General features: G+C 43.4%; 1 long non-coding RNA gene across 6 annotated transcripts in view; it reads left to right on the forward strand.

Moving 5' to 3' along the window:
* The first annotated feature begins 109 nt into the window (after positions 1–109).
* Positions 110–26,109, forward strand: part of LOC112546919 (uncharacterized) — a 39,013-nt gene continuing 13,013 nt past the window's right edge. For 3 of the 6 annotated variants that reach the window (XR_016349861.1, XR_012904652.2, XR_016349860.1), the window contains exons 1-3: positions 110–314; positions 13,167–13,204; positions 20,846–20,933. This is a non-coding gene — a long non-coding RNA (uncharacterized LOC112546919). Of the gene's footprint in view, positions 315–2,017; positions 2,099–4,453; positions 5,100–13,166; positions 13,205–20,845; positions 20,934–26,109 lie in introns of all 6 variants that reach the window. The other 3 variants (XR_012904653.2, XR_012904658.2, XR_016349859.1) reach the window with 3 other exon arrangements.

Below are 26,109 nucleotides of genomic sequence, written 5' to 3' on the forward strand. Positions count from 1 at the left end.
GCCGGAGACATGCACAGGGGGAGGGTGTCCCCGCGTCGCTCTTATACGAACCGCCCAGCTCCTCTGTGCGGCGGCGGCAGCCGCCGGTGACTCACGGGGGCCCCCGCCGGCCGCTGGTTGGCTCGCGAGCGCCTCCAATCCCTGCCGCCTGCCCTAATTTCCTGATCCACGCAACCTGCCGAGTGCAGCTGGGCGCGCTCCTCCGTCTCGCCCGCCGGCCGGGCGCCCGGGCCCCACCGACCGGCCACACAGGTGAAGCCGCTAATGGCTCCGGGGCTCGCGGCAGCAGTACCTGTGGCACCTGTGGCTGGACAGTAAGTAGTCACCTCCTGTCAGGGATCTCCTCCAGGGGGCGGGGGCGAGCCCCGGGGGTACCTGTACTGCTGCCTGATAGACTACACTGGATGGAAAGTGATAGGCACGGAATGTATCCCCCTTGGACTGTGTGTGTGCATGCCTGTGCCTTGCCTTGCCTTGCCTTGCCTTCTACGCTCGTTAGCAATACACAGCGCTAGTGATCGCTCATCCACGTTTCTAGTTGGTGTATGCAAAGCTTGCATGGAAGCATATGCTCTAGTGAAACCGTCTTCTGAACATGCACGTCGCTTAGTGTGTGTGTGTGTGTGTGTTTGCATCCATGTAATTCATCCCCTGCAACCGAAAGCCGCCCAAAATAACAGATATCAGAGGAAAAATGCTGCTTCTGCATTCTCTCATCCACCATTTTCATTGGCATATTAAGATGGCATATCGGAATTCACTTTACAAACCGATTTTTCTCAAATAATTGTTTTTTACACTTCTGTCCATGCATGTATGTGTGCATGCATGTGATTTTCCTTCTGTGACAGGCTATGACTTAAAATAGCACGGCCCTGCTGTTGGGCAAGAAAATTGCTACTTCGGCATTCCCTCATCAAGGATTATAGTTAATTGCTAATTATACAAAATTATATGTTGAGGTCCTAGAATTAAAATCTTACCCTTTTATTTAAGGGGGAAGAATTGGTGGTTTTATTCTTCTTTGGTAGACTTTCTAACATTCAGTCTTTGTGAAAGAAAAGATCCTTGTAAAACGTATTTGTTTTTATGCTACTTTTAGGATTTATAATTGTTAGTGCTTCTTTGTTTTCTCATCCACGTATTTTAGTAGATGTTATTTTATGTTAATATTACATACCAGGCTATTAATACATTGTTGTAGGCAGAAAGTTTCTCAGCTGCTGAATCCTAAAAACAATGGAAAGAGGTAGTTGCTGTTTCAGTCTTTTGACATTAAATGCCATGATAAACCATTCTTAGGTTTAGCATGGCATTTAAAAATAGCATCCAAATGCATGTGTTTAGAGGTGTACCTATGAGTCCACTGGTGAACCAGTATCTCTTAGTTTCTAGATATTTTGGATATTGTAACATTTCCCTGTCTGCTGTTCTCAGAGTAATGCTCTTCTTGGATCATATCAAGTTGTGGCATCTTACACGATGCTATGAATGATATACTGTACTAACACATTGGAATGGACCCTGTTCTTTCAATTGATATAGTGAACATATCTAGGCACATAGTCATTAGGCTGGGTACCTTCTGCAAGAGGCAAAGTTTAATTTCCCATATCGGAATGAATCTAGCAATCACATCTCTAATAGCAATGTGTGTATAAGGCATGAATGCCCACTGTCCACCACTACCGAACACCCATGCCTTTTGGGGTTCAGAGCTCCCAACACAGCCCATGTGCTATAGCAACAGATACTACAGAACAATCTAATCTCTTGGATACAAATACATTTTATTGGGGTTTTCATAAGACTTTACTGGCAAATTCTCACCACTTCAAATAAGAACAAAACAGATGTATGCATTGGACAGGGGGGTTGACATTGTCAGGAGGATGGATAAATCACAGTCTAAGTGCCTAGATTTTAAGTATAAAGTATTTCCTTGGGTTATATGCATGATGGTAAATGGTCTGCTTTATTTAAATTGAACAGCCTTGTAAATCTTTTCTCTTTATAGACATATCTTACATGTAAACTCACTGCAGCAACACATCATTCGATCCTGCAAAGACTCAAGAATGCACATACTTTTATTTATGTGAGTAGTCCCTTTGAAGTCAATGGGCTTGCTCAATATGTATACATTTAGGCAGCCTTGGAGTCCAGAATGTATCTTCAGTTTAAACAAAGAAACAAAGCAACAGCAATTCACCTAACCTAAGCCACAGAAAACAATTGCAGTATTATTAGCCTAGATCCATGGGCTGTGTCTACACTGGCATGAATTTCCGGAAATGCTTAAAATGGAATACTATTCCGTTTTTAGTTTTTCCGGAAAAGGAGCGTCTACATTGGCAGGCTGCTTTTCTGGAAAAGCCCTTTTTCTGGAAAAGCATCTGTGGCCAATGTAGACGCGCTTTTCCGGAAAAGAGCCCCGATCGCCATTTTTGTGATCGGGGCTTTTTTCCGGAAAAGACTACTGGGCTGTCTACACTGGCCCTTTTCCGGAACAGTGTTCCGGAATAAGGACTTATGCCCGAGTGGGAGCAGAATAGTTTTTCCGGAATAGTGGCTGATTTTGTACAGTAGAGCATTGTTGCTTTTCTGGAAATTCAAGGGCCAGTGTAGACAGCTCGCAGCTTATTACGGAAAGCGGCTGATTTTCCGGAATAAGTGGCCCAGTGTAGACACAGCCAGGGTGTCCAACATGCTAGCCACTAGCTGGATGTGGCTATTGGCTGGTTGAGTATGGCTATTTGGCTTGAAGAATGTGGCTTTTTGGCTGGTTGAGGGTGTCTAATTTGTTATACTATAGTGTCTACTGCTTCAGAACCGGTTGGACACCATGGGTCTAGATCCATCCCCTCCTGGACTGATACCCAAAAGGAGTTTAGGGGGAGATAAACCTTCATGAGGACATCCTAGTGAAGAGCCCTCCATCACCCACACATCATCCTGTTTGGTTTTGTGCTTTATGAGAAAAAGGTTGTGTGGCCTGCCCCCAAAATTGGAATCCTTGGAGGTCTATGGGAATCCACGGTCATCTGCATGAGATTCTTGTGCCTTTGCACCAGTTTTGGTCTCTGTTGGCCTCATTTCATATGGAAGTGGAGAGATTCACTGGCAAAGGGGAATGCAGAAGTAGGGATTCTGATCTGAACCATGTATCTTCTGAATTAAAATATTAATGTTAATTGTAAACTATCAAGTATACAGAATATGTGTTAGAGCTGAGCTGCTTTTTTGTAGCATGTGGGCATTAACCTTGCTTGATTTCTGAGATCTCACAAGATCTGATACCTGGGAAAAAATTCTAATCCTGGTTCTTTTGATGAGGTAACAACTTGACTGTAGTTACAGCAGGTACAAATTTGACTTTTAGATTCCTTATTTGTAAACTGGGTCTGAAAATACTTACCTTGCTCATATGGCTGTTGTGATGATTAATTAGTGTACAAAGTAGGAATGTTAAATATTGTTGAATAGTCAATTAACCTCATGAATTCTTTACTGGTTACTTGACTATTTTAAAGGCCCTTGGGGTGGGGCCAGTAGCCTGTGCACTCTGGCCCCACTTCCAGGATGTCCCCTGCTACTCTCAGCAACACGGGGTGCCAGGTGGGAGCTTGTCTGCAAGGGGAGCTAGTTTAAAAACCAGCTCCCATCGCAGTCCGGCTGCCTGTCACCCCACACTGCTGCCTCTGAGCTCCCGGACCCGGTGCAAAGCAGAACAGAGTAAGGCTGCCTGGCTGCCTGGTTCCTAATACACTTTAAATGCAGAGCTGCAGCAGGGGGAGGTCTTGGATCCGACATCAGCCAGGACTGAGGTGGGCTGCTGGCCAGCCTAATAAAAATTTACTGGTGGGAGGGAAGGGGAGGAAGTGCATGTAGTCTACAGCATTAACCTATAAGCTTTTGCTTATCGGTTAATTGGTTAATTGACTACACCAGGGTGGCCACATGCGGCTCTTCAAAGGAAAAATTGCAGCTCCCGCACCCATGGCTGTTCTGTGTTCCTCTGCTTTGACCTTTTTTCCTTTTCTGGTCAGAGTGCCTTTTGGGGCAGTGAGATCTGACGCTGCGGCTGACAGAAGCCTTTTTGGGCCACATGCAGCTCTTAAAGGGGCAGCTCTTTTTTTTTTCCTCAACAATTTCTTTCCCTCTGCTCTTTGCGCTGTATCTACCACTACTTTGGCTCTTTGTCTGTAATTGGCTGGCCACCCTTGGACTACATTATTACATCTCTAGTACAAAGTGCTACACTATTACATCTCTAGTACAAAGTGCTTTCAAATCTGAAGTGCTACGTGGTGCAAAATATGAAACAACTAGTACTATAATTATGTATTATTTATTTTTATTATTAGTGAACTCTCCAAGGAAAATCCTGTTTTACATATGTTTTCACCCCTAACTGAAACCCTATATTTGGGTTTTTGTCTTGAATGTTTAGTGAAATTCTATTGAAGAAGCTGCAAGAGATGGAAGTTCCAAAAATCAAGATGAACCTGCCAACCACAGTCCTGGTCGTGGAAAGTAACTTGGGGAAAAACAAACAGCATCCCCAGGGAACATACGCTCATCACTAACTTCGCCATCTTCTGGATTTGTGGTGGATCCTGGGCTGAAGAGGCTTTCAGAGGGCCTCTGACCCAGCAATGAAGATTTTAACAATTTACCTGAACAAAAGTTTAAGACTGTTACTCTCAGAGTTTCTGTTTTGGAGGATAAAGTCTCAGCATTAGAGGCTTGTTGTAGTACTTAGTGAAGTTACGAAAGAAAATAAAGAAGTAAAGAACAGGATGGACCTCTTGGAATACATGCAGTGTGCAAGAAATCTAAGTAGAGTTGGTGTTCCTGTGTTCTTTTGGCTTGAAAGATCCTACAGCATCCTTTTCCAAACGGGTGCCTGCAACACTGGGATTGACTTCCCTTGAGATTTTTCTTCTAAAATCAGTGAGATTTTTGATTCTCTTATACCTCTGGGTGCTTGCTGTAAGGATAATTCTCATTACACATTCTACGCCTAACAGAGGAAGTAGGATTTTGAAAGCTTCCTTGACCTTGGGTGAAGTAAGGCGTCAAGGAAAGCAAGCAAGGTTATATTCACAGTGAAGATAACAAATGCTTTTGTGGATGTGAAGAAAAAACTGCACAGCATGGAATAGCACTTTGCCTTACTGTCACCTGCAAAACTGAGGAGTCCCTGTGGCTGCAATAAATGCTTATTTTCACTTGTGGCTGATATTAACCATTTCATCGGTCAGCGTGTGGCTGAACTGACAGATTCAGATGCTGTCCATTGAATGTTTAGGGCCATCTTCTGCTCTGTCTTAACCAAGTGAAATGTCATTGACATACAGTAGAATTTCACAATACGAGTCAGAACAGAATTTGTCCTTTTAGAATAATTACAGATGTGTGCTATTTATCAGCGGTGTGTTTATGGGTGTCTGAGGGATTAATCTGCCCCATAGGCTTTTTGGCTCTGAAAAATCAGTGAATTGCTTTTAAAGCGTCTCCCTGCAGATTGTTTGGAAGTTTCTATATTGAAGCACAGAGCATGAGTCACACATTCATGCTGCCGTGATTTGCTTTCTAGACATCTTTTAGCACCCCAGTGGGTTACATATGGTCTCCAGGTTGACCGTTAGTGGTCTAGATGTGCTGGGCCAAACTACCATGTGAAGGAGGAGTGGATTGTGCTTGTTTTGGCCACCACCCCTGCAGTCACGGCTGCAGTTTGATTACATGTCACTGCCTATTTGAGATAGAGATGGAATGTCTGTGTCCCAGGATAGTTCCGCCAAGTTGTTAAGCTCACATCCAGTTTACTTGGTCTTTTCTTTTCCAGTATTTTGCTCAATGAAGGTCTGCTCTAAAAGAATTTGTCAGAGGAATCATCAAGGTGATGTTTTGAAATAAACAGGCAGATTTAAAGACCTAGATAACAGCACTTCTTTTAACTTTTAAAAGACATTAAAATTGATCAGTGCTGATGTCTTTAAATATGTATGGGAATTACTCTTTTTTTATGGGTGATATACTGAAGTGCTGTTATGCTTTGATTACCAAGGGATTCCTGTGGGTAGGATAAAATAATCTCATTACATTCAATTCCTTTATCTGTTTTCATGTACATAAAAACACAGCCATTTATTTAACCTAACCACATAGCTCCAACATTTTATTTTTCTGGTATATAAAATAAGCTTGTATAAGGGGCTAGCATGTGTTGGACTATATATATATGCTATAGATATAAATATGATTGTGTTCTGAGTGCGGCAGTATTTTTTCTCTGAGTTTTCACAGAGAAGGGTTTTGTGTAGCACTTAATATTACTTGTTTAACTGCTTATACAGCACCTTGAGGCAAACAGATAAATCTAATTTGTACATTATGAGTAATGCTGTAAATTCTACAAATCTACCTGCAGCTATAACAGTTTGCATTTTAAACAGACAAGTGCTATGTCTTCATGTGAAAGGATGGTCTTGTGGTAGGGAAAGATGGTCTTACATTTAAGATACTGTATAAAGATGCAGGCGATCTAGGTTCAGTTCATGACTCTGCTAGTGACTTTCTGTGCATTCTTGGGCACATCACTAAATTTTTCTATGCTTCAGTTCCATGGCCAATCAGTGTAATACAGGTGGCACCTCCCTAAACTGGGACTCTCTCTGGCAACATCTGTGATCTGGCAGGACCATGGATGTTGATGAACAAGAGAGCCCCTCGGCAGGAGGGCCAGCAGCTGAGATCCTCGTGAAAGGTGAGGCTGGTGGTAGTGGGGCCCCGGCCTCAGCAGCCCGGCAGCGGTAGCAGGGCCATCGTAGTGGGGCAGGGGCAGCCTGGCATCCCAGATGGGGCTGGAGCAGTGCATGCGTGCTGGCCTGATAGCGGGGCTGTGCCACAGCAGCCTGAGTGGGGGCTGCGTGCCAGCCTGGCAGTGAGAACAGAGCTACGGGAGTCTGGCTGGCAGTAAGGCCAGGCTGCAGCAGCTTAGCAGAGGAAGCCTTAGCAGAGGGACCACGGCAGCTGAGCTGGGACCATGACAACCGAGCCAGGGCTGCAGCAGGTCGGCAGTCTGATGGGGGCTGTGTACTGGCTGGCAGTGGGGCTGGTGCCGTGGCAGTGTGGCCAGTGCTGCGTACTACCGTGCCAGCAGTTGGGCTAGAGCAGAAGTTATGGCAGAGGGGCTGAAGCAGCTGTGTTGGCTGGCGGGCAGCATGGTTCAAGGAGCCAGTGGTGGGAAGGGGTGGCAGGCTGAGGGGGCCAGTAGCAGGGTAGTTTCCCTGGTCTGGCAAATTCCCTCATCTGGGACAGCTCAGGTCCTGAGGGTGCTGGTGTAATGCCATCCCTCCTAATTTGCAACCCCTGGACCAGATAGCAAGTACTGAGCAGTAGCCCAGAAGGTCATGTTTGCCTGGCGGAAACCGCAATTAGCAGCAAAAAAGGAGGGTTTCTTTTTCTGTCGTTACACCTGTAACCTGACCAGTGAGGTCAAACCTGTATTATTTCTCTGCTTTATATTTCTCAATGACTATTAAATGCACAAATACTTCAGTAATGGGCATTGTACAACTACATAGAAAGTATGTAGCCTGTAATTAGATTTGGTCCAATTAAAAACACATTGACACACTTTGAGCTTTATATTATTCGTCAATAATTCACAAACAAATGCTAACATTATACGAACAAATTTCATGCTATGGAATAACTTAAAAAAATCTGAAGTTGGTTGTGCCCACAAAAGCTCGTGATACCATCAACAGTTATTGTTAGTCTCTCAGGTGCTGCAGAACTATTAGTTGTTTTTTAAGTTATTCCAGTTACTAAATACAGCGGCTATCCCTCTGAAACTTTTGGACATGCTATGGGTTGTTTGCAAATTATCCACTGTCCCTTTTTCTTGGAGAATTTCTGGCTATGAATTCAGTTCTTAGATGTTACAATAATACAAATAAATAATAATAATCTATGATAATAGAATTAAATTATTAGTTTCTGTTACCACATTACTCAAGATTTAGAACTAGTAGTAATCCTACTTTCTTACATTTTTATTCAGCGATTGGAAGAGAAACAGTTTCTCTTCTGTCCCCCACCCTCCAAAACTCCCAATCAGTAACTTAACGTGGAGTTAGCGGTAGTCATTGTACTGACCTAGATGTATAAACTGAAACAAATAAAAATTATTGTCTATTCCTTCAGAAAAGCAACCGTAATCAAAAGTTAGTGTAGCACTTCAACAGCTCTGGTTCCAGGTGCTTAGCCAGTGTCTTCCAGTGGTTTGAATATCGTTAAAACTTTGGCAGAAAACATATATTGCTTAATGTTAGTTTTAGTCTAATTTCAAGTATTTTGATAGATTATAGTAACTTTAGATCTCAAAATTTGTCCCGTTTTTAAAAAGAAAAGGGTAACTAAGAAATTAATTTTAAATCCGTTTTTATTCACCTGGCAGTAATTCTGCTTTGTGTAGCCCTGATGCAGCCACATATGGACAATTGCATGCAGTTAAGGGTGGTATAAGAAGACAAGAAATGGTATAAAACTGGTAACCGATAGTGAACCACGACAAAGAGATATGGTATGAAGAGACACCAGAGGTAACAGTATTAAAGAGAAGACAGAGGATTTATGATAATAGATTATATCCTTTCAAGATAATGGTATGAAATAAGGGAATTATTCACACTCTTGGAAGATGGAAGAACAAAGTGCAATGGCCTGAAGGAAAATGTTAGTGATTAGAAATGGGTTCTTAACAATCAGAGCAATTGGGCAGTGAAACAGATAGTTGAATAACCGTCACTGCAGATGTAATGTTAATGAGAATAATGTAGTTCAGTTTTTTTGCAGAGTGCAGTTGGTCAGGTTAGATGGCCTATGTGGCCTCTTCCATCTGTCTACATGTGAACTTACAAATGCCACTTCAACCAAGGCTCAGTGCATCATCCTTATTATATGCTCCCTCAGCAGTTGGTCATATTTGGAAATCATCTTGGAATCAGTCCTACTCTCAGAAGCAGAATTCCCAGTGACTTCAGTAGTGATTTCTCTTTGTGTTTTCTATTTACACATTTTTTTTTTTAAATCTTAGACTACATCTAGACTGAAGGCTTTTTTCAGAAGAAGCTTTTCCAGAAGAGATCTTCCGAAAAAAATTCTTCTGAAAGAGATCGTTCACACTGCCAAAGTGCATCGAAAAAGCGTTCTTCTTTTTCGAAAGATAGCATCTCGCATTTACGCTGTGATTATTATGGACGGAGTGGCTACCAGGGCACCTGTGTTTTTTCTGCTTTCCTCTTCTTTCAAAAGAACTCCCTCTTCCCTGTCCACATATGTCTTTTTCTGAAAAAACTCTTTCGGAAAAAGGCTTCTTCCTCATAGAAAGAGGATTACTGCTGCCGGAAAAACTCCTCTGTTCCTTCGATTTTTTTTCAAAAAAAAATGTGATTGCAGTGTGGACATAAGTGAAGTTTTTTCAGAAAAATAGCCATTTTTCTGAAAAAGCTCTGTAGCGTAGACATAGCCTTAGAGAGATAATTTGCCCAGTAGTGCTTAGAAATGACTGAATAGTAACAGCTAGTCTCTCCTCTGGATTTTCCAGTATATCCTGTCTTCTTTCTCTGCTTTTGGTAAACTCTCTGGTGACAGGGTTTCCGTGTTTTATACAACACCAGGTGCATTGTTAGTGCTTATCTATAGAGCCCTACAAATCTGTGGATATGCACTTTCTATCCATGAATGTTAATGTTGCGGAGGCTCATTTTTGCGGATACAAATTTTGTATTTGTTCAGGGCTCTACTTCTTTATACAATAAAATGGATTATATAGAGAGCAAGATATTAGAGATGTAGCAAAACTAATATTTAATTGACGTGCTGTATACTAAAGACTGCTCGTGGCATAATATTAGTTATTTCAGAAAAAATACCATTATTTTTTGTCCTATAAATGTTATACTTTATAACAGTTAGGTATGTTTCTCAACTTATTTTTCATAACCAGATATGCAACTGTAATGTGTATTCTTTTATAAATGGCATTTTAATTATATTGGCATTACTGTAATTTACTACTAGACTTCACTGATAATGGAAACTGTCTGTTTAACTACAGAATAGGCACATCACAAGCAGTGACATTGCATACTTCCCCATACTGTACTACTGTACTTTCTATAAGAACCCCTACCAGGGGTGTAGGGTAGTGCATTGCCGCTCAGTCTTCCGGCGCCTTGCTGAGAAGGATGGCAGTTAGTGTCCATTGGATGCTAGTGTTATTAATCTGATGTGGTGACATTTTGGTGGTGCCCATGACCAAATCACCAACATCAGTGAATTAAGCCTCACAAGTCTCTTGTGTCTAGATAGGGAACTGAGCAACGGACATCCCTGAAGGTGTGTTGGTTCTGAGGGAACAGGGTCTTGGTGCTAGCCTGGGGTGAAAGGTGGTCCCTTTCTGCTGCATCACTGCTGTTCAAATCTCTTCAGGTTGATATTGGAGCAGCTGCTGGCACAAACTCCTTAGGGAGCAGGCCTGGGAAGCTGAATGAAGAAATGGGTCTTTCTACAATGCCCCAAGTTGCAATGGATGCCCTGAAATGTGTGATGCTACCCTGCCAATCACAGGGTATCTGTGAATGTTGAGGACCATGCCCAGTGCCTGCTTGTGAGGTGGTCAGAGGAAACTCAGACTTAATCCCCTATGTTGCCACCATGTTAAGAAACCTTGCTGTACACAGCCAACAGCTTGATTTTTGCTGCTGAAACATTTAACAAACATAAAACCAAAACACAGTAGCATTTTGACAGGCGTGAGGCAAAGGTGGGAGCAAGGTGAGAGACACTGCGGTCAGAAAGTCAGTTTGCTGTGGCTAAAGCCTAAGATCTGGGTCTGTGAAAGAATTTTGGGGTAGATTTTGGGAGATGCTAGGAGGAAAACAGTATCACTGGGGGTGGGCAAGCATCTAAACTTCCTTAGTCATGAAAGCAAGCTGCAAATTTTGCAATTACCGATGTTTACCTGGAATTTGCATTAATTTCTGAGCTTGATTGGGTCACAAGAATAACTTGGTCAACAATAATAACTTTTCTAACCCCGGTTCTGAATTTCTGCTTCCTTTGTATGCCTGAAATCAGGAAGCACACAAACACACACAGTATTTTTTAAAAAGCTACTGAAACTTTTTGACCCTAAAAAACCATTCATTTTAGAAGAGGGATGTTGTTACAAATTAGGGTGAAGATTCAGATTTTAGTAGCACCAGTTTGTTCATCATTTGTATGAATCAGATGTACAGTACAGGAAACATTTGCCCATCCCTTTTCTGAATCAAATATAGAGAACAGGAAACATTCTGAGGTCCTCACTCCACTGTTAGTCAACTCCAGTCAACTTGTCGGTACATTTGGATTCTTCTCTCAGTGCAGCCTGAGGTGAGCTCTTTGGGATACAGACTCTATCTTCCCATGTGTGGACACGTTGCCCTGGTCTACACTAGGGCTTTATTTCAAAATAACTCCCCCCTTCCAGGTCAAATTTGTAAGCAGAGTGTCCCTACTACCAAGCCCGTTATTTCGAAATCTGTATTCCGGCTTTTCTTGGGGAATAATGCTAATTTTGAAATAGTTGTTTCAAAATAGCAGTAGTGCGGATGCTCCAGTGCTGCTATGTTGAAATAACTACTCCCCAGAGTAATTCGAACTAATTACTCCCCAGTGCTTCCTGGGGCTCTAGGTTGAGGTAGCGTCTCCACATTAACAGAGCCTGCCTCGGACTAATTTCGAGGCTTCCTCGTAGTGAGGACATGTTATTTTGATTTTGTAAAATCAGGAGTTATTAAGTTAAATTTAGTTATTTCGAAATAGTTTCCTAGTGTAGACATGGCTACAGCAGGCTCTGTGTGAATTAACATGTGGTAGATAGGGATGTGAAAGGTTAACTGGTAAACATCTTTGTGGGGGCTGTTTGTGACAGTCCTGGGCATCCTGCAGGCAAGGGGGCTGCAGGCAGAGGCTGCTCGGGCTGGTCTGGAGGAACCCCTGCCTGCAGCGGGAGGGGCTCTGCTCCAGCGCATCAGTGGATGGGGCAGCCCCTCTGCCCACCCCCCTTTTAATCAGCCAATTAAACAGAATTATATCCCTAGTGGTAGATACTGTGTTGTTGTATCAGTTGTGTAACCATAAGGTAAATCCTAGATAGGATGCACTGGGTGTAGTTTGCAAGTTTAAATTACATTCCTGTTCATGGTTAAATATGCCTGCTGCTGCTTAAAGCCCTTATCTTTGTGTATGGAAAATTTTCAAGGACACTTTAACAGAGTTCAAATCTTCAGCCCTAGCTGTTGTGTGAGGCAGAAGAATATAAGGCTTCCACACAGTTTCCTTTTATGCATTAAAGTGCATTTCTTCTCTGAAAAGTGACTGCAAAAAATGTCACATTTTAATTCTACAGATTTACTCCCACTGCATTATGCTGGTAAAATGCACAGAAGGCATAGGGGTGAGAAATCTACCACCCACACACAGCCTGGGGCCAGGTTGCTGTGCAGTGTGTTGGAATAGCAATCTGCCTGCCTGTGCGTGTGTACTATTATGCATGTGTGTCTACTATTATGCATGTAACACCTGTAGTGTGTGCATGGTATTAGGGGCCTCTCTGCACTTGTGTCACCTGCAGCGAGTGAGCTGAATTGTATTCATTGTTAGCAGATTTCAGTTACAGGGCAGAATTTGCCATTCCATTACACCCGTGCCATTGTAGCAGCAGCAGCAACAAAGTCACGTGCCAGTTGCTGTTGCAGGAAACTTGCCAGCTGCTATATCACCATTTTTGAAGAGCAGGGTGGCACCTACATAGTCACAGATATATTGCCCACATCCAACGCCACCACAAATCTCCTGCTGCACAGGACACCTCCCAGGTGAGGTGCAGACCTCTTTGACATTCCCCAAATCCCTTCTTTCCACAAGCAGTAAACTGCCTCAGTGCCAGTGGGTTCAAGGTCCTCGTGGGGAGAGGATTCCTGAACTTGCTCAAATGTGAGTATCCAAAATTGCATGAGCAGCTGTTTGGCTGCATGGGTTTAAAGGCTCCATTCCAAGGTCTCTAAGATGTAGTCCAATATGTTTTCTTTTTTTTTTTCCAGAACGACTCGTGAGTCTTTACTTTGGATGGCTAGTTGTGGTAAGTTAGGTCCTAGAAATCCATATGCCTGCCCAAAGTTTTGCTTCCCAAATTCATCCCTTAATTGTAGATTTCACAGTTACTATGAATATTTTCATACTAGAAGGGAAATATTTCTCTCAGCACTTGACATTTTAAAAATATGTGTTGTGTTTACACTTTCCTTTATGAGATAATTAGATGTAACAGTATTGCATTCTCTTTCAACCTGAATTCCACAGACTGCATTATCAGTAGTAGAATTGCACTGGAATGTACATGGTATCAGAACAATAGCTCCATTATGATCTACTAACATGCTAATCTAGTTTGAGTTAAAAAGAAAGCTTGTATATGCAGCACACTGAAATAGCTGAATTGGAGTTGAATTAGTTTCTGTAATACTGTACCAATAACTGTGATCCATTTTTTCCTTTAAAGTCACTGAATTCCAAAGTATATCTATTGCCATTTCTAATTAGTACAGATTTTCAGTATATGACTTATTTTTACATGCATTGCTTAGCTATCACTTTTAAAAATAGCCCGTTCAAGAATATTCCCTCCCCCCCCCAAACATTGAGGACAATTGTTATGATATACTAGTACCACCCTATTTATGTTTAGGAAATTTATTGCAAATACAGTAATTCCTCATTTAACACTATAGATGTGTTTCTAAAAATGTTCGTGCTAAGTGAAAACGTGCTAAGCGGGGTCACTTTTCCCATTAAAAATAATGGAAAAGGTGGGGGTTGCGTTTCAGGTGGTGATGGCAAAGTCAATTTTTTGTTGTGCTGGGTCGTCAACGACAACATTAGATATCTAGCAACACAAGATAACTAGCAACACAAGTCACTGCGAATTGTTAAAACAAAGATAAACACATGAATGAGAGGAGGAGTGCTGTGACCACGTGTATGCATCTGCTCATGCATATTAGAACTGTTTTCACCAACTTACACCGCCGCACAAAGTAGTCCACCACTTGATCATTTTTGTGTTATTTCGGGGACAGTCGTGTTACTCGAAAGACTTTCCCTAAAAAAAAATCGTGCTATTGCAAAAATGTGTTAAGGGGACACGTGTTAAACAAGTAATTACTGTACATGGATCTGTGGGTCCTGATCACTGGGGAATCAGAGCACATCATAATTTTTAATGCATTTATCCTATCCTCTAAGGTAGGAAAATGCTATCATTCAGGTTTCACAGCTGGGGAACTGACTGACTTGCCCAAGGTCATCTGTAGCAGAGCAAGGTTTTACACCTGGATCTCTTTCTGCTGAATTACTGCCGTTCAAATCTCTTCAGGTTAAAATTGGGGCAGCTGCTGGCACAAACTCCTTAAGGCAGGCAAGGGAAGCTGAGTAAAGAAATGAGCCTTTCTACAGTGTGACAGGTTGCAATGGATTCACTGAAATTTTTGATGCTTCCCCGCCAATCACAGGGTATCTGTGAGTGTTGAGGACCAAGCCCAGTACCTGCTTGTGAGGTGGTCAGAGGAAATTCAGACTTAATCCCCCATGTAATTTTTCCCCCCAAATCTATGTTACAACCATGTTAAGAAACCTTGCTGTACACAGTCAACAGCTTAATTTTTGCTGCTGATACAGAAAGCAAAACACGCAAGCCAAAACCCCAGACTGGTCAAAATTTTCAAAGCTAGGTACTTAGTTAGGCTTCACATTTCTTAATTACCATTCCCAGGAAAAGTGTCCTGTGGTTCACAATGAAGGCTAACTAGGTTTAGGAAGCTAACACTTTGACAAATGTGTCCATATTCCCTATCCACCCTGATAGTAACTCAGCTCGCTACAACTCTGTTCACAATTGTCTGTCATACTATTTTTCCAGGCTCATGTTTGACAACTGAACGTAGCTAGCAAGCAGGGTTCTGCTCCAAGTTTGGTCAAGGCTTAAGTGGCTGAAGGCTTTCTTCTTTGGGAAGCTTCAGTTATTTGCCAAAGGAATGTTCATCATCATCATGGCTTGACTTCGCGAACGAAGATTTAGGAAGGGGTTTGTCCACGTCTGATGCAAGCTCGCTGGTGACTGACGAGTCCAATGCGGGACAGGCAGATTCGGCCACAGTGGCAGCAAGGGAAATTCTGTTCTGAGTTTAGTGCTGCAGTGTCACGATTCTTCCTCCATGTCCTTTTGTCCTCAAGACCAGCCCTATGTGTATTCTTGAAGGAGGAGACAGCCTGGTGAATGGTGCGTCTCCAGGCCTCTCATTCCGAGGCTAAAGCAGACCAATGGCAGTGGTCAATATGACAGACGCCAAGGGATTTCTTCAGAGAGTCCTTGTACCTCTTCTTCGGTGCTCCTCTGTCACAGTGGCCAATGGCGAGTTCGCCATACAGCACAATCTTGGGCAGGCGATGATCCTCCATCCTACAGATGTGCCCTGCCCAACGCAGCTGTGTCTTCAATAGGATGGCCTCGATGCTGGTAACCTCCGCCTGTTCGAGGACTTCAATGTTGGTGATGAAGTCATTCCAGTGGATGTTAAGGATGGTGCGGAGGCAGCGTTGATGGAAGCACTCAAGGAGACACAGGTGATGCCGGTAGGTGACCCATGACTCAGAACTGTACAAGAGGCTACTCAGTACAACAGCTCTGTACACACCAATCTTCGTGCCTTTCTTCAAATGCTTGTTGTTCCAGACTCTTTTATACAGCCTACTGAATGCACAGTTTGCTGTTGCCAGTCTGTTATCAATCTCTTTATCGACCTTGGCATCCGAGGAGATGATACACCCCAAGTAGCTGAACTGATGAACTGTCTTCAGCTCTTGACTCGCCAATGGTGATGCAGGGAGGGCGGTAATCTTCCCGAGGCGCGGGCTGATAAAGAACTTCCGTTTTCTTCAAGCTGATTTCTAGTCCAAAGAGTTCGGCAGCCTCTGCAAAGCAGGATGCTATGCGCTGCAGCGCTGTCACCGTGTGAGAAACAAGGGCAGCATCGTCAGCGAAGAGTAATTCTCGGATGAGTTGCCGCACTGTCTTAGTATGGGCCTTTAGTCGCCTCAGGTTGAACAGACTGTCATCAGTACGGTATTGGATATACACACCGTCACCGTCTTCATCATCAAGTTCTACTGCGGCTCTTTGGAAGATCGTGAAGAGAGTCAGCGTGAGGACACAGCCTTGCTTTACACCGTTGCATATTGAGAAGGGCTCTGAGAAGTCAGTGACATGTCTGACTTGGCCCGCTGGTCTTTATGTAGCTGGATAATCATGTTGAGGAACTTTGGGGAACACCCTACTCACTCCATGATTAGCCACAGACTTTTTCTGCTCACAGTGTCGAACGCTTTGGTAAGGTCGACAAAAGTCATGTACAATCCCTTGTTCTGTTTTCTATATTTCTCTTGTAGCTGTCTAAGAACGAATACCATATCGATGGTGCTCCTATTAGCTCTGAAGCCACATTGGCTCTCTGGAAGGAGTTCTTCTACAATGGTGGGCACCAATCTGTTGAGAAGTACTCTTGCAAGAATTTTTCCCGCGACAGAGAGCAGAGTTATCCCCCTTGTTATCCCAGAGTCTGACTTATCCCCCTTGTTTTTGTACAGAGTGACGATGACTGAGTCATGGAGGTCCTGTGGTAGTTTGCCTTGTTCCCAGCAACAGACAAAGAGCTCGTGGAGTTTGGCGTGCAGCGCTGGGCCCCCATTCTTCCAATCCTCTGGTGGAATTCCATCAACTCCTGCTGCCTTGCCACTTTCAGCTGTTTAATGGCCTTGACAGTCTCCTCTAGAGTAGGAATCTCATCCAGGTCTATTTTCTCTGGCAGTTGTGGGATATGATGGATTGCTGAGTCTTGGATCATGCGGTTAGTGCTAAAGAGAGTCTGGAAATGTTCTGACCACCGGTTCAGGACAGACACCTTGTCTGTGAAGAGCACTTGGCCATCTGCAGAGCGCAAGGGACTCTTGATGTAATGCGAAGGGCCGTACACCGCCTTCAGGGCTTCATAAAACCCTCTGTAGTCACCAGTATCCACACAAAGCTGAGTTCTCTCTGCAAGTTTGGTCCACCATTTGTTTTGAATCTCTCGAAGCTTGCACTGGAGATTGCTGCATATAAGGCGGAAGGCTGCCTTCTTATCAGGACAGGACGGCTGAGCAAGATGCACTTGATGGGCGGATCTCTTCCTCGTCAGCAATTCTTGAATTTCCTGATTGTTTTCATCAAACCAGTCTTTGTTCTTCTTAGAGGAAAACCCTAGGACATCTTCAGAGGTCTGCAAGATGGTGGTTTTGAGGTGTTTCCAAAGAGCTTCTGAAGAGGGGTTTGCGGGACAGCTGGGATCCTCAAGCCTCGATTGAAGATTCGCCTGGAAGTTAGCTTTCACTTCAATTGATTGGAGTTTGCCAACATGGAACTTCTTCCTTGGGGCGCTTTCCCTTTTTGGCTTGGCTTTGAAATGGAGACGGAGTTTACAGCGCACAAGGCGATGGTCCATATGACACTCTGCAGTGGGCATTACTCGGGTGAGTAAAACATCTTGAAGATCTCTCTGGTGCACCAAGATATAGTCTATGAGATGCCAACGCTTAGACCGAGGGTGCATCCAGGTTGTCTTCAGGCTGTCTTTCTGTTGGAACATGGTGTTGGTGATGGCAAGTTGCTGCTCCGCACAGAATTCTAACAGGAGGCACCCATTGTCATTACAGTTTCTGACACCATGCTTGCCAGCACTCCTTTCCAGGCTTTTGAATCTTTGCCTACTCGGGCATTGAAGTCACCAAGGACGATGACCTTGTCGTCTACGGAAGCGTTCTGAATGAGGTTGCGCCGATCACTATAGAACTTGTCCTTTTCTGCTGGATCCGTTTGAAGAGTTGGGGCATACACGCTGAACGGTGTGGCATGCTGCTTGTTTCTAAGTGGGAGGCGCATGGAGATGATGCAATCTGAATGGCCCATTGGCAAGTTTGCAAGTTTGGATGCAATGGAGTTCCTGACCATAAAGCCAATGCCAGAAAGGCGTTTATCAGACTCTGGCTTGCCTGACCAGTAGAGGATGTAACCTGCACCATGTTATTGAAGGCTGCCTTCCTCGGAGAGGTGGACTTCACTAAGAGCAGCAAAGTCGACATTCAGTCTTGAAAGTTCGTGGGCAACTAGAGCGGAGCGCCGTTCTGAGCGATCACTATCTGTTGTATCAATCATGGTTCAAATGTTCCAGCAAGCAAGCTTCAGTCTTGTCACACCTTGTGAGGCAGGTGTGTACCTTATCTTTCTCTTTGTAGTTTAACCGCTTTTGAAGATGCCCGTTGACCGCGGCTAACCAACTGGGGGAAATGAAAACGAGCTTTGGTTGGGCCACCTTTTCTAGGCCCCTCTCCGTCTGGAGCAAGCCGTGCTATCCCTAGAGAAGGCTGCTTGGTCGTTCAGGATACTGCCGAATTATGTCGTCGTTTCCAGGGTCAACATCAGATGACCCTTACACCTGAACCTCCTGCATGCAAGATCGGAACTGCGGCTTCCAGTGTCATCTTCCACCTGCCATTTTGCCCCTTTCCCATTGCTGCAGGGCTTGATGATGGTGTTGTTGTCGCTCGTAGACATGGGCGTGCCCTTCGAACCTGCGCAATGGAGTTTTTAGGTGGAGTGCAGTGTGTACAGTACTGGTCCCACCCTTTACACCTGGGGTTCATCTGCCATGGCCTAGCAAGCAGGGACAATGACAGCGAGGTCCCTGGGTCGTAGGTGTTATGTCGGAGTGTCCTTCTCCTAGATGAGTGGCCTGACAGGGCTAACGAGCTCCATCTGCCCGGGTTTGAAATCAGAGTTTTCCTTCTCTTAGGCTGACTGCCACCAAGGCTAACAAGCCCAACCTGCTCTGTACACACCAATCGTCGTGCCTTTCATCAAATGCTTGTTGTTCCAGACTCTTTTATACAGCCAAAGGAATGTTAGTAAGAGGAGAAATAATCAAGCTGTCATTTTGTTAGCTGATTACAATTTTACAGTAAACTTTAAAGATGGTTAGTGGTTAACTTTAAAAACGTTTTTCAGTAAACTTTAAAGGAGGCTATCGATGGCTCCAGACTATTATTTAAACAACAAACTTGTAAGTATCAGTAACTTTGAATTTTTGTCTAGGAGTACAGCAATTACAGTGGGTCGTACCATTCTCATCAAATGATATAATATCAACTATGTAGTTTGATCAGGAGATGGAGCAGCTAGAATGACTCCATCTTTGAAGGGGATACTTCTAGTTATTACTTTGTAATATCTTTTTCTTCATTGTTTATAGTATTTTCTGAGAGTTTACATCCCCATATTAATTATATTTTTTTGCAATTGGAAAACATTATTTCCTGTGTTTCAGTGGAGCTCAGAAACAAATATGCAAATGAGACTTATGTTACAGGCAGTCCCCGGGTTATGTACAAGATAGGGACTGTAGGTTTGTTCTTAAGTTGAATCTGTATGTAAGTCGGAACTGGCGTCCAGATTCAGCCGCTGCTGAAACTGATCAGTTTCAACAGCAGCTGAATCTGGACGCCAGTTCTGACTTACATACAGATTCAACTTAAGAACCCCAGGCATCCCCAAGTCAGCTGCTGCTGAAACTGATCAGCGGCTGATTCCAGGAAGCCCGGGGTAGGGGCTTCCTGTAGTCAGCCGCTGGTCAGTTTCAGCAGCGGCTGACTTGGGGACGACTGGGGCAGAGCAGCTGGGGTGCTGCTGGGTTGGTCCAGTAGCGCCGCCGCTCCTCGGGACCAACCGGCAGCGCCCCAGCTGCTGGAACACAGGCGTCCGGAGCAAAGCCGCAGAGCACGGGGGCAGCGGGACAGCCCAGACACGCCGTGGCTGTCCTGCTGCCCTCGGGCTCCGCGGCTTTGCTCTGCTTTGCTCCCCCTCTCCCTGGTCTGCAGACCAGGGGGACGGGGAGCAAAGCCGCAGAACACGCAGGCAGCGGACAGCCCAGATGCGTCTGGGCTGTCCGCTGCCCGCGTGCTCCTTGGCTTTGGTCTGCTTTGCTCCCCGTCTCCCTGGTCTGCAGACCAGGGAGACGGGGAGCAAAGCAGAGCAAAGCAGCGGAGCACGCGGGCAGCGGACAGCCCACACGCGTCTGGGCTGTCCGCTGCCCGCGTGCTCCGCTGCTTTGCTTCCTCTCTCTGGTCTGCTGGAGACCAGGGAGACGGCCCCGTTCATAACTGCGGATCCGACATAAGTCATATCCGCGTAACTCGGGGACTGCCTGTATTTGTTTTTACTTGCTTATTTATTTGTTGTCTCTGTGGTGACAAAGCACAAAATATACAGGTTCAAAAGTGAAACTCAGATGTCTCTGCATAAAAATAAATATTCTTATAAACAATGCAGTTTTGCACACATTGTTTAGTTGCACCAGACGTTATTAGTAAGGAATCTGAATACCATTTTTGTTACCATATCCTGGGTTTTGAGGGGGTCTTTGCTTCTCATAACTGGTTTTCCTTAATTTGCTCTCCATCAGGGGAATTCTTGGACTTGGCTCTAATTTGAACTTGTCCTCTAAATTGAGGACAATTGTTATGACATACTAGTAACACCCTATTTATTTTAAGGAAATGTATTGTAAATAAGTGGGTCCCTATCACTGAGGAATCAGAGCACGTCACAATTTTTAATGCTTTTATCCTATCCTCTCAGGTAGGAAAATGCTATCATTCACGTTTCACAGCTGAGGAATTGAAACACCGAAAGACTGACTTGTCCAGGTTATCTGTGGAAGAGCAAGGTTTTGCACTTGGGTCTACAAAGTTTCAGGCTAGTACCCTAACCACTGGACTACCTTTCCTTTGTCAAGAAGGTTGCTAAAATGGCACCCAAAAGATTTACATCGGAGCAGTTTATTTTGGCATGTTAGCAGATGAACTACACTTCCATAAATCCTGTTTGTGCTAATGCAGTGTATCTACATTAGGGATTGGCACAGGTGTAACTATATTGGTGTACTTGCACTGACCTGAATTTCCTTACTGTAGACAAGGCCTAAGAATGCCTCTAACTTAAAAAAGCAATGGGACCATGTGAACCTTGCAAGCAATTTAAAGGAGTTGGCATAACATACATGCACACTCAGGATCTGATTTGCAGTCCATTGACTTAAGTGGGGCTTAGATGAAGTCCACGCTGTCCTAAGGCTTGATCCTTTTCCCACTGAAGTCATTTGCCCCTTTATCATAAACGTTTCAAAGGTATTTCCGTGCCTAATGACGCAGATAGGTGTGTAGTAGGGGTATCAAAAGCATCTTAGCAGATTAGCTTGGCTCTCTGAAGTCACTTAAACAGTTTTAAAAATTTACCTCTTGTCTGTTTTAGTGAAAACTTAATGTCTTTTCTTGCTAATTTAGTGTAAACAGTTTTTCAGTAGTACATCTAATGCGTCAGCTGCTGCTATCTAATATGTTATTTCCACTGTCAGAGAGAAAAAGATATTGATTGTTTCTTTTCCTTTCCTGGATCCTGTGTAACCGAGCTGTCTCCTTCACTGCATGGAAACCTCATTTACTCATTAAGTTGAGCTGCTTAATTAAATCAGTAGAAGGTTGCTAATTTCATTGTGTCCATTCAAATGCTTAAATACATTTATTGTGCCAGTAGAATTGTTCCAGTTGTTTAAGGAGACATTAGTACAGGCATCTCTTTAAAGGAGCTTTTGCTTAGTACATCTAGTTTGTCACACTTTCCAACTCAATTAAAAATAATCAGCATCATGTTAAAAAAGTAAGCATCTCTTAATATTGTACTGGCACTGTAGAGTTAAGGCTGTGAGTCATTCACAGAAGGCATGGGTTCTATGACTTTTGGGGTATGTCTAGACTGCATCCCTCTGTCGGCAAAAGGATGCAGACTAGGCAGATCGACATTGCAAATGAGGCAGGAATTTAAATATCCTGTGTCTAATTTGCATAAAAATGGCCACCGCGTTTTGCCGACTCAGCACTTTGTCCGCAAAAAGTGGCAGTCTAGAGAGGGATCTGTCGAGAAAGAAAGCCTTTTTCGACAGATCCTGTAAACCTCCTTGCAGGAGGCATAAGGGATCTATCGAAAAAGGCTTTCTTTCTCGACAGATCCCTCTCTAGACTGCCACCTTTTGCCGACAAAGTGCTGAGTTGGCAAAACGGGGTGGCCATTTTTATGCAAATAAGGCACGGGATATTTAAATCTCTGCCTCATTTGCAATGTCGACCAGCCTAATCTGCATCCCTCTGCCGACAGAGGGATGCAATCTAGACATACCCTTGGGGATTTCTGTGAGTTCTGCAGTGGCCTGTGTGCTGTGCATAGGGCCACCTGAGCAGCTAGGTACCAGGCTGCCTAGCAGCAGGGATCCAGGAGCAGCAGTGGTGGCCTGGACTGCCCCCACCTGGAGAGGCAGTGTCAGAGCCCTGGAGCAGCAGCAGGGCCCTACCTCACCCTCAAGTGGAGTGGCAGCAGTGGGATCTTGGGGCAACACCCTCCCGCCCCTGCCTATAGCAGTGGTGGGGCCCAGGACACTGCCCACTCTCTGCAGAAGCAGGATCCCAAAACTCTCCCAGTCCCAGCCAAGAGCAGCAGTACCTATGAGAGTGACCTACCCCAGAACCTAAGATTTAGTTTTATGTTTTACTTAAAGCCCTGGACAGGTCAGTCTGTGACTTTTTTGTTTATTGCCCTTGATCTACTTTTACTAAACTTTTACTAAAAATATCCATGACTAAATTGTAGCCTTGATAATACTATATGTATAGTGTGGATCCATAAATCCAGTGGAAAGGTTATTGACTATCATGAGGATATACCTGAAGGTATCTGATAAATATACTTTGCACTCAAGAACAAAGATATTATCATAGGAGTGTCAAGAAAAACACAAGATCATAAGAACTGTAAGATACTGTATCAAACAGATGCTACAGGTTTGTACCAGCCTATAAAAACAATGGCCCTTGTTTATCACTGCCTTGCATCTTCTGTACGCATGTAAGTTCCGTGCACAGGAGGTGTAAAATGCTTTCAACATATGTTGCTCTCTCAGTTTGTACAATCACAAATGTCTGCACAGATGTTGAAGAATAAGACCTTATCAGCTGAGCTGGGAAGTAGAGAGACAGGGAGGCTGAATTTCAATCATACATAAAAAAATATAAATAATAAAAATACCCTTAGTCTTGAACACCAAGAATGCTAGATTAACAATAAAGTGTTAAAATATATACTAGAAAGTATGGTAATGCATGTTTAAAATTCTTCTCATCTTCCATGTACTCCATAGGAGAGTCATAGATTGTCAAAGATTTTTTTAAATTACCCATCTCCACTTTTCTAAAATGTGCTTAGCAGAGAATGTAAGTCATCTCTCAAAATACCTGAAAAAACTAAACTTGAAGTTGACCAATTCATTTTGACATGACATTCTAAAAAAAAGTTAGAAGCATTTAACGTCAGTCAAAATTCTCTAACTTTCCTAACGCTCATATCTCATGAATGCCTTTTCTTATAATCCGTAGACTTCCCACCCACACCCAGATTCCTTTGGCAGAAGACCAAGTATGAGAAATATCGGTCAGCTGCATTTTGCTCCTAGGAAAAAGGGATTGTATGTCAAAATCAGTTAACCTAGTTCATGGGTATGCAAAGTGATATGCCAACCAGGCACCATATACTGTTACAATTACTATTACAATTAATGTGCTAGAATTTAGTTCAATAAAAATATCCCTTGAGAAGTAGAAGATGAAGCAAAGCTAGAATTTGTGGAGACTTTAGCTATATTTTTTTGTAAATTGACTAATGATTAAAATGGAAAAAGCACATATTAAAGCTGCCATTCATGTCAGTGGGAACATAAATGGATCAAGTTCTGTATAAATTCAAAAGGGAATGACATTTGCAACACATAGTAGCATCAGCAGAGTGCCCAAGAATCCACATCAGGCTCTTTTTCTAACTAGGTTGAAGTTCTACAATTCTCAATCTACTATCATGTATATTTATGAAACACAGAAGCAAAAAAGCATAATTGTGCATATGGATATTGATTTGTCTCAAGTAGCAAATCTGTTTGACTCCAACAACCCACGACATGACCATATACAAAGAAATGCATGGGCCTGATTTTCATTTACATTGAGGTTAAGTCTCCACTGCAAAGAAAAATCTGTGTCGCAAAGTCTCAGAGTCTAGGTCAACTGACTTGGGTTGATGTGTGTCCGGCCCACTAAATTCACAGCCATGAAAAATGCATCACAGATTGTGAAATCTGGTCTTTTGTGTGCTTTTACCCTATGCTATACAGATTTCATAGCAGAGACCAGAATTTCTCAAATCGGGGGTTCTGACTCAAAAGGTAGTTGCATGGGGAGTGTGGTATTGCCACCCTTACTTTTGCACATCCTTTAGAGCTGGGTGGCTGGAGAAAAGCAGCTGTTGGCCAGGTGCCCAGGTTGAAGGCAGCATCTCACCATCAGCAGCACAGACGTAAGGGTGGCAATACCATACTATGCCATACTTACTTCTGGGTTGCTGCTGGTGGTGGTTCTGCCTTCAGAGCTGGGTTCCCAGCCAGCAGTCACCATTCTCCAGCTGCCCAGCTCTGAAGTCTGAGCCTCCTACAAGCAACAGCACAGAAGTAAGGGTAGCAATATTGCAGCCTCTTCCCCCCACTGCAGTCCCCTCTTTACAACTCTTTTTTGGATCTGGGCCCCTATAATTGCAACACAATGATATTTCAGAGTGAAATAACTGAAATCCTGACATTTATTGTTTTTTAAATCCTATGATTGTGAAATTGACCAAAATGTGCTGAGAATTTGGTAGGGCCTCACTCATGTAGCTTGGGCTGTGGGGCTAAAAATAGCAATATAGATATGCTTGCTCAGGCTGGAGCCCTGACTCTGAGACTCGGTGCTGCAGATTTTTCTTTGTCATGTAGACATACATGAACCACTGTGGCAGTGTAAAGGAAGTGTACATTACAGTTAAAGTTAATTAAATTACATTTACACCCATTTTAAGATACATTTATGATTCCACAGCAGTGTAAAGAGGTCTTGGAGTGAAGAAGAGTAAGGTCTCACGGAGGCCTTGTCTATACTAGGTGCTGGATTGATGCTGCAGCAATCGTTCCACTGCCTGTCAATTTATCATGTCTGCTGTAGACATGATATATCAATCTCCGAGAGTACTCCTGTCAATGCTGGTACTCCACTAAGATGAGAAGAGTAGCTAGCGTAGCTGAAGTATTTGCATAACTGAAGTAGATCGACAGTGCAGGTAAAGGTAGACAAGGGCTGAGAAGAAATAAAATGCCCCAAAAGAAGAGGAGTAGAATGGGAGGCATATTAATAATTCCCCATAGCAACTACAATACTAATTAACATAGCAATTAGGCATTTGATCAACACCTGAAACATGGACTGCCTTGAAGTGCATACTGACCAATAGTGAGTTCATTATCAAGGTAAACTTTTATTTGTAAATAGACATAGAAAGTTATTACCACAAACAGTAAACGTTAATTCTAGTATCAAACTCTATTGAAAAATCAGAAAGGAGAAGGCAGAAGACTTTTTTAAATTGAAGTGTTTTTATCACAACATTTTGTCCCAGTATAGATTAATCAGAAAATATTTTGTGCCAACCTAAAGTGCAGGTTATGTTTCCTACACAAACAAATCAGCACTGAAATTATGTCTAGCCTGCATATTCTATTAGGACAAAATGACTAAAGGCCAAAATGCTGACGTTCTCTGCTGGTTGAACATTTTTATTAAGATTAATGTGAGTTATGAAAGGCCATCGTGAATGATGATGAGGTAGTAAATATACGCAGAACTCCAGAGATCACTGGGGATACCTTCAGACTGCATCCCTCTGCCGACAGAGGGATGCAAATCAAGCACTTTGAAAGTGCAAATGAGCCCAGGATT

This window comes from Pelodiscus sinensis, chromosome 6 (genome assembly GCF_052426305.1).
Source record: "Pelodiscus sinensis isolate ZL-2025 chromosome 6, ASM5242630v1, whole genome shotgun sequence".
NCBI lineage: Eukaryota > Metazoa > Chordata > Testudines > Trionychidae > Pelodiscus > Pelodiscus sinensis.